At 50.3% G+C, this 8308-nt stretch overlaps 1 protein-coding gene and 1 long non-coding RNA gene across 9 annotated transcripts in view; one reads left to right on the top strand and one right to left on the bottom strand.

The window, feature by feature from the left end:
* The window catches only part of LOC121817248 (uncharacterized), a 33699-nt gene extending 31546 nt beyond the window's left edge, over window positions 1-2153 (top strand). For both annotated transcript variants that reach the window (XR_006057075.1, XR_009597449.1), the window contains one exon: window positions 506-2153. This is a non-coding gene — a long non-coding RNA (uncharacterized LOC121817248). The remainder of the gene's footprint in view (window positions 1-505) is intronic.
* The window catches only part of CACNA2D2 (calcium voltage-gated channel auxiliary subunit alpha2delta 2), a 139430-nt gene that overhangs the window by 93166 nt on the left and 37956 nt on the right, over window positions 1-8308 (bottom strand). The window lies entirely within an intron of this gene.

Here is an 8308-nt window from a genome sequence, read left to right as displayed (position 1 = left end):
GTAAGAGTCAGGCCCACATCTGGCATGCTGGGAACCCATGGTCCCTCTTTCTCAAGCCTCTGGGATGTGCGCACCCCGTGAAGCCAGCCAGGGTTTCTCTGACCCTAGTCTCGAAGCCTGAGGAGCTGCAGCAAAAAGCCTCAGCCCCTTGGATAGAACAGGCCACAGGCGCGCTTGCTCACTTTGCCAGTGAGGCTGATTCCACTCCAAAGGTGACTCTCCCTGGGTTCAGTTTTCCCGTCAAACCAAATGACCAAAGTCTCCGGCCACGTTGCCCACCTGGTGCCATGCAGCCCAGCCCTGCACCCTCTGTGCACCAGCACATCCCAGATCACAGTCGCTCGGACCCTCGCCCTGGTACAGGCAGGCGTGGGGCGCATTCGGTAGAGCTCATTCCACGAGCACCTCTCCACGGCATCTCTCACAGATGAACAGCATAATCACTCCAGCTCTCTGGGGGCCACAAGCTCAGAAACATCCTAATGAAAAATAAATGTATTTACAGGGAGACGTCAAAGCTGCCAGGACGAGTCAAAGTAATATGCCTGCGACCAGCACGCGGACTTTTATTTCCTCCCCCTCCACGCTCCAGAGCTGCTCCTGCGGCGTGGAGAGATAAATATTTTAAATAGCGACACTTTGGCGATGCACGGTTATGCAAGACAAGGAATAATTAGAAAATAAATTACTTTTTTTAAACACAGCGTTACAAACATCGGGCGCATCAGATTACTGCTCTCCGTAGTCTGGGGCCGTGCAGCTCCAGAGGCCAGCGCGGCAAGGACCTCGGGGAGCAACGGTGACCCAGCCTGTCCCCAGAGCCCCCAGACAGTGACGGCCCCTCCCGCCTGCTTGGGGAGGCTCCCAGAATGGAGCTGAAGACCACACTTGGCAGCTTCCAGAAAATCTCGGCGATGGAAAGGCTTCCTCCGGCGTCTCACCAGCAGTGGCGCAGACTAAAAATAGTTTAATCTCCTTGAAAGCAAAAGGAGCAATCAGCAAAACAGACACTCGGGCCTGCATGTCCCCCACACACACACAGCCAACCACCGCCGATCCTCACCGCACTCTGCCCCCATCCATCCACGCCTGTCCCCAGTGCCAAGCATCATCAACTTCTGACTGACCCTGAGGCAGCTTCCCATGACCCTGCCCAGGGCGGCGGTCTCACCCATCACCCAGATAAACTCATGTCTACAGCCCCGATCAAGTTACATACATGGTATGTGTCCTTTAAACCTCATGATGCCACAAGGAGAAGGGAAGACAAGGAATGTTTTACAGATGAGGAAACTGAGGCATAGTCACTTGGAATCATTTGCCCAAGGCTAGAAATGATGAAGAACGATTGGACTGGGGCTGTGCGCTAAAGGAGAGGGCTCAGCCTCTGCAGAAAGGAGGCTGGGTAGCTTTTAATTAGCACTCAACCTGAGTCTCTGTGGTTGGTGCCCAAGAAACAAAAGCTGCCCAGGGCAAGAAGGGGCAAAACTGGTAGGGTGGGGCCTGGGAAAGGCTCACACATTCAAGGGAGGGGACCAGCTCCTGGCAAGGCTGAAGAAGTCTGTCACACAGATGCGTCCTGTCCACTGCAGACAGACGGACATTGTGATGTCATGCTTTTCACCCACTGGCCTGCGATGGGGTGAAGACATGTGTTCTGGCCTCAGCTCTGCCACCACCCTGCTGTGTGTCTGAGGGCCTGTCCCTGCCCTCCCTGGGCCTCTGTTTCGCCCAGCGGTTGCCCAAGATGACCTGAGGGACCGAGGACTTGTCAGCAAGCCTGCTGCACTCATGGGCTTGCCCCCAGTACTCTCCCCGCCTTACTCAGTCCTCTGTCCACCAGCTGCGCCCACCTGCCCTAAACCAGAAACATGGACAGGGTCCTGGGTTTATATGAGAATGCTAAAAAACAGGCAGGGGGAGTCATGTGCCTAAGGCCACCCTACAGAGGTCAGAGGAGACACGGCCAAGGCCAGGGCCCACTCCCGTGCCCTTCACTACACACTTCTGGGCCTCCCCGAGAATGTTGCTGTCTCAGAGCTCCGAGTACCTCCTGTGCCCTTCCCCCATCCTTCACAAAAGGAAGCCGGGACATCAAACAATAAATTGGGCTCTGGCAGGTGGTCCAGCTCACCCAATCTCCTAAAATGTCATCCAGGAATATGGAACTGAGGCCTCCTTTCGTGCTAAATATCTTCCCTGGTAACCAGGAGCTGCCTGCAAGAAATTACTCTATAACCTTGTTCTGAGTATTTCAAAAATAGCCTGTGCGCCCACTGCTAGAAGGCATGGCACCACCCAGCCTATCCTGGCTCCCAGTCCGTCCCTTGGCCCCTAGTACTCTGGTCCAGTCTTGCTTCTGCTTCCACTTTTGTCCCCAGTCTCTTCCCTCGCCTCCAGTCCCAGTCCAGCCTTTCGCCCCTGCAGCCCCATGTCCCCGTGTGGCTGCCCCAATATACAAGGGGCTTGGTTCTGGCCCCTGTAGCTACTTCACATCCTCTGTTATCTCACTGTGACCCTGAAGAGACAGGGTCTCTTCAGAGACAATGCCCCCTCTTTTACAGACGAGGAAACTGAGGCCCAGGTCCCCTGATTTGTGAGGGGTTTCTTTTGGTGTGACTGCTCCCAAACCCTGCCAGAAGCCCACTCCTCCAGCCTCAGGAGCAGGAGCTCAATTTCAATGGGTTGAAGCAAGGACTGAGGAAGATGCCCCAGGCAGAAGGAACAATTAGGGCAAGAGCAGACCCTGGGGAGGATCCGAGTCCTGGGGCTGAGCCCAAGAGGGGACCCTGACTCACTCACAACAGGCTGTGCATTCAGGAGCTGTCCCAAAGGGATGTGCCCTCAGCCATCAGCCATCAGCCAGATTCAGGGGCCTACTCTGTCCTGGTTATGGAAGACCCAGGTAACCTCACTTGCAGGTACCTATCATTTGGGTAACCCTATCTGAAGATAAAGAAGGTATTAGGTAGTGGGGGGGGGCACCCAGGGAATAGCTAGCATGCTGTCAACCAAGTCAGAACTTTATCAGCAAAGCTCTTCCCCACTGCTGACTGTGGAAGCCTGGCCAGCTAAGATGTCCTACTGCACAGATAGGGAAACTGAGGCTCAGGATGAGGGGCATGGTATCACAGAGAGAGAACCAGGCTGCTCAAGTTCATTATGAGGCTGGTTGAGCCCCTTGCCTCTCTAATCCCCCTCCTCTGTTTCCGGCAGCTCCCTGCAGCTAACCCCAAGCCAAGCCTTGGGCTGACACCCTCCCAGGCACAGGGCACCAGTTCTCGAACTGTGTTCTCAGGAGCCCTAGGGAGAAGGCAGGAGGCCCCTGGGCTTGTGTGGAGGATCACGGGTCATGAGAGAGAGGTCAGGAGGCCGGACCTGCTCGCTGCCTCCCTCAGCCAGAGAATCTCCTGTTCATATATTCACTGGCTGGGGACCTACATGGATCTCCATGAACAAAGAGGAAGGGCTCAGTTGCTACAAGAGAGTGAAAGCAGTGATGCCTGGTGGATTAAATTTTCATTCTTTCTCAAAACTCCCTGAAACCACAGTAAAGGGCTATTGAAAATAGTGAAAAACCCACGGGATCATAGAATATGCGGAGGAAGCACCAGGGACATGCTGGAAGCTAGCAGCAGATGGACTGTGGGTGACTGGCTCAGCAGGCTGTGGAGGGCTCACCTCTGCTGGCAGTGGGTTAATGATGGGAAACTCCAAAGGCTAAAACCCCAGATGAGCAACGGGGAGAAGCTGCAGCCCAGGAGGGCAATAGGACCAGCGTGCCCACCAGGAACCCCAAGGACCCCCTGCCATACCCAGAGTCCCACCTCCACACTCAGTGCCCTGCCCTTCGATGGTGTTTCCACTTGAGGCCCGGAGGGTTGTTAATTCCTCTCCTCGGCTCCTGTCACGTTATCTTCTCTGTCTGCTTAAATATGAGCAGACCGTTTGGAAACCCAAACACTAAGGGGCAGGGGTGGGGAGACGGGCACGTAGAAGTCAGAGGCCAAAACAAACAAAAACCGGAAGGAACCTGGGCTACATGGAAAGACGAAAGTTTGAAAAAAGACGCTATAAATTGTGTATACAAGGGTTGAAGAAACAAACATATTGTAGATGATGAGAGCTGGATTTCTCACTGTTAGAGAGGCAGTCACCAGAAAGGAATGGGGGGAGACTTCAGTGAATCCTGTTGTACTGGACTGGAGTAGAGGCTTCAGTGTAGACTCACTGTTGCGAATGTATATAAAGACAGACAGATAAAGACATAATTACAGATATGTGTGTACACATGGACGATACATATTTTTTTTTTACTTCTTGTGAGACAACCCAGCAACAGTGACATCCCCCTAGCAATGAGCGTGCTCAGCACCCCAATCTTGATTTCTAAATACCATTCGCTAATAAATGGAACCAGAACTCCTTGGAGAAGTGGCTGATTTCAGGGAAAATACAAGATGAGCTGAAGATCTTGTGGTAACAAAAAAGAAAAGAACTATTCAAATAAGGACCCCAGCATGTCAAAGGGCACAGGAGCCAACCTAGAAGAGCTCCCAAAGACAAAGCTGGAATAACCTGGGCAAGAAAATTATGATAATACTGAATAACCACACATAGAGTAAGCATTCATGAGTTCATACTGACATAAGTAAATAATTGATAAATAAACAGGGGAGAAGGGACAGTTCTTCCTTACAGAAGAATTCCAATTAATAAATATAGAAGGAAATAAAAATGAGAGAATTAGAAAAATACCTCAGTAATAACTGCTGCAGGCAAGATCTACAGATGGATGTTAAAATTAATGGGCAAAGGTTTAAGAGAAATGGGCTATTTGCATAGTCTCAAGGTATCCTCGAAGAAATGTATTAATTATTAATACAAAGGGGGAAAAGGGCAACTTCATAGTAGAGGAACCAAGAAGATACCAGCTTAACTAAATGATCAAAGGTAACTTCACCCATAATAAGATATATTGGCATCAGGTTCTCCCTGATATGCTGCACTGAGAAAGACACATCCCTTTCTATGGTGTTTTTCCTAAAAATGCATAACCTCAGTTTTTAAAAAGTATCAAGGTCATGAAAGACAAAGAAAGACATAGAAACCATCACAGATTGGAGGAGACTAAGGATACATGACAACTAAAGGCAAGGCAAGACTCTGGATTGGATCCTGAAAAAGAAAGAGGACCTTGGTGCAAAAACTGGTGAAATCCAAATACAGTTTTCACGCTGGTTAGTGTTAATGTACCGGTGTCAATTTCTTCCTTGATATTTGTACTATGGTTATGCAAGATGGTAACATTAAAGGGGAGTAGGTGAAGGGTTAGGAAATTTCTGTACTATTTTGGCAACCTCTCTGTAAATCTAAAATTATTTCAAAATAGAAAGTTTTTTTTTTTTTTAAAGCTATCATCTTCAGAGAGCTGACAGGATCAATGGCATCAGTGAAACAAGAGCAAGATGTTATTTTTTAAAAGAACCAAAAAAAGAGATCCAAGAATTTAAAATATGCTAACAAAGTGTAAAACATTACAGAAAGGTTGGAAGACAAAATTGAGAAATCTCCTGATAAAAAGACACACAGATGGAAAATTGGAAAGAAAACAGAAAAAAAAAAAAGGACCTGAGTTAAAGGTTTTAGAAAGATAAGAGATAAAAGGGAAGGGAGGCAATAGTCAAAGAAATCATTCTGAAAACTTCCCAGAACTGAAGGACACAAGAATCTAGTTTGAAAATGTCCACTGAGTGGTAAAGAATGATAATAAAGCTAGCCAAGGTATATCAGGGTGGAATTTCTGAACACGAGGCATGGGGAGAAAGAATCTGCCTGCTCAGTTCGATTTGATTCCTGGGTCCGGAAGATCCCCTGGAGAAGGGATAGGCTACCCACTCCAGTATTCATGGGCTTCCCTGGAGGCTCAATGGTAAAGAATCTGCCTGCAGTGTAGGAGACCTGGGTTCAATCCCTGGGTTTGGAAGATCCCCTGGAGGAGGGCATGGCAACCAACTCCAGTATTCTTGCCTGGAGAATCCCCATGGGCAGAGGGGTCTGGTGGGCTACAGTCCATGGGGTCACAAAGAGTCAGACACAATTAAGCGACTAAGCACATACACCAAGATAAAAAAGAGGTCATATACAAAGGATTAGGAATATGAGTGACTCTGGACCTTGGCACAGCAACTCAGGAAGCTGGAAGGAATGAAGTGCCGCCTTGGAAATTCTGAGGCAAGCTGCTTCCACCTTGAACTTCCACACCCACCTAAAACCTCTGCCAGATGTTGGGGAGAGGGCAGGCTTTCTGAGACATGAAAGCCTCCAAAATCTGGCTCCCATACACCTTTGCACAGGATGCCAGCTGAAAATGTTCTCTCATTCACCAAGGGAGAAAACCAGAAGCCAAGGAAGAGGAGTGCACAGCATGCAGAAGAGAGGGACTCCAACTCAGAAGCGAGGTGAGAGAAATCCCAAGCAAGACTTCCCTGGGCAGGGACCCAGAGCCCAGATATGTGTGCATGCATGAGAAGAGGTCAGATAGAAGGGGCAGGGAGCTTGGGACACAATTAGTAAAGGTTCACAGGAAACCAAGCAAATACTGGACAGTTGCAACCTGCAGGGGCAAAAAGGTAAAACTCGTACCCCGAAATGCCCACTATGAACTGCACAGTTCTGAATGGCATTTGCCCTGTTAAGATACTACCACCACTGAGTTCTGACCTGCTGTATCACCATAGAACATTGGGGGAAGGTGGGAGTCAGACAAGAGACAGCACTGTGACCGGGCGGACGCTGTGCTCACGCTCTACTCCCCAGTGAATGTCCACAGGCAACACCTAAAACAGGACAACCACGAAGGAGCAACAGAAGCACGCCAGTTAGGGATACGGAGCTCTGAGATTAGAAAGCGACAGCCTCTAGGGAGCTGGAGGTGGAGAGGAGGGGTCTGCTGTGCTCTTAACACAACCCGCCTGGGAAAACCACGACTTTATACCACGTGTGAGTGTGACACTGATTTTAAAACCCTAACTTTAAAAATCCATCTAGAAATTTAAGAAAAAAAAATAAGAAAGGAAGAAAAGAGATACTGGTGTTGTTTAGTCGCTAAGTCGTACCTGACTCCTTTGTAACCCCATGGACTGCAGCCCATCAGGCAGGCTCCTCTGTCCGTGGGATTTCTCAGGCAACAACACTGGAGTGGGTTGCCGTTTCCTTCTCCAGGGGATTGTCCTGACCCAGGGATTGAACCTGTGTCTCCTGAATTGCAGGCGGAGTCTTTACCCCTGAGCCACCTGGGAGGCCCAAGAAAAGAGATGGGGAGGGGGAGAATGATGGGAGGGAGGGAGAGAGAAGAGAGAATAATGGAGGCAGAGAAGTCAGAGACAGAAGACTAACTGCTTTGACCCCAGCCTCTCGTCTGCAGAAAGGGACCCCCCAGAAGGCAGCAGCTGTTATCACCTCTGTTACTCTTATCAAAAATTAAGGCAGTTCAGTGTTTCATCTCCCTGTTCAGCTGAGTACACAGACCAAGGTTCTTAGACCAAACCACCAATTTGGCATGGCTGATCTCTCGCCTCCACTCCTACATTTCCCCAAAGTTGGAGGCATTCAGAAAGCAAGGTGAGGGCCAGCAGCCCACAGGGGTCTAAGGAGCAAGCCAGTCATCCTGGGGACAGGACGGGACAGTGCCAGGTGAGGGGGAAGAAGCTCCAAGTCTTCCACAATGTCTGTGAGGCCACAGAAGCATTCACACCCATTGCACCAACCTCTGCTGAAGCCTGTGCCACCTGGCCCATCTCACCCACAGCCACAGGCAGCCACGCCTAGGGAGGGGTGAGAAGAGAAGGGACTGCACGGGCAATGGGCCAAGCAGGCTACAGTGTCTTTGCCAATCTCAAACCCTTCCTGGAATCCCAAATTTTCTGGAAACACACACATCTGTGAGTCCTTCCAGTGGCCCCCTTGCACTGGACCCTCAGTCCCCGGGACAGGGAACACAAGTGTGAGGTGTGCACCCACCAGCCTCACGCAAACACAAGCTCAGCAGAGAGTCTGGCTCAGTCTGCAAGAAGCTCAGAGTGCTCGGCTCTCTGGGTGGGCTAGGACCCCCAGCAGATCTTGTGTCTGAAAAGGGAAGGTGGAAAGCTAGGTGAGTCCCTGGGAGAGCCCCCTCGATCACTGAGGTCATGCCCAGGCCCCAGAACCCTCGTGCCCCTACACACCTCACTAAGATCTTAGACCCCTGTGGTGCCACTCCAAAACTCGCCCTACTATATCCTGAGTGCACTAGGTGCTCACTGCAGAA

This window comes from Ovis aries, chromosome 19 (genome assembly GCF_016772045.2).
Source record: "Ovis aries strain OAR_USU_Benz2616 breed Rambouillet chromosome 19, ARS-UI_Ramb_v3.0, whole genome shotgun sequence".
NCBI lineage: Eukaryota > Metazoa > Chordata > Mammalia > Artiodactyla > Bovidae > Ovis > Ovis aries.
This window is presented reverse-complemented; position numbering and strand designations above follow the sequence as displayed.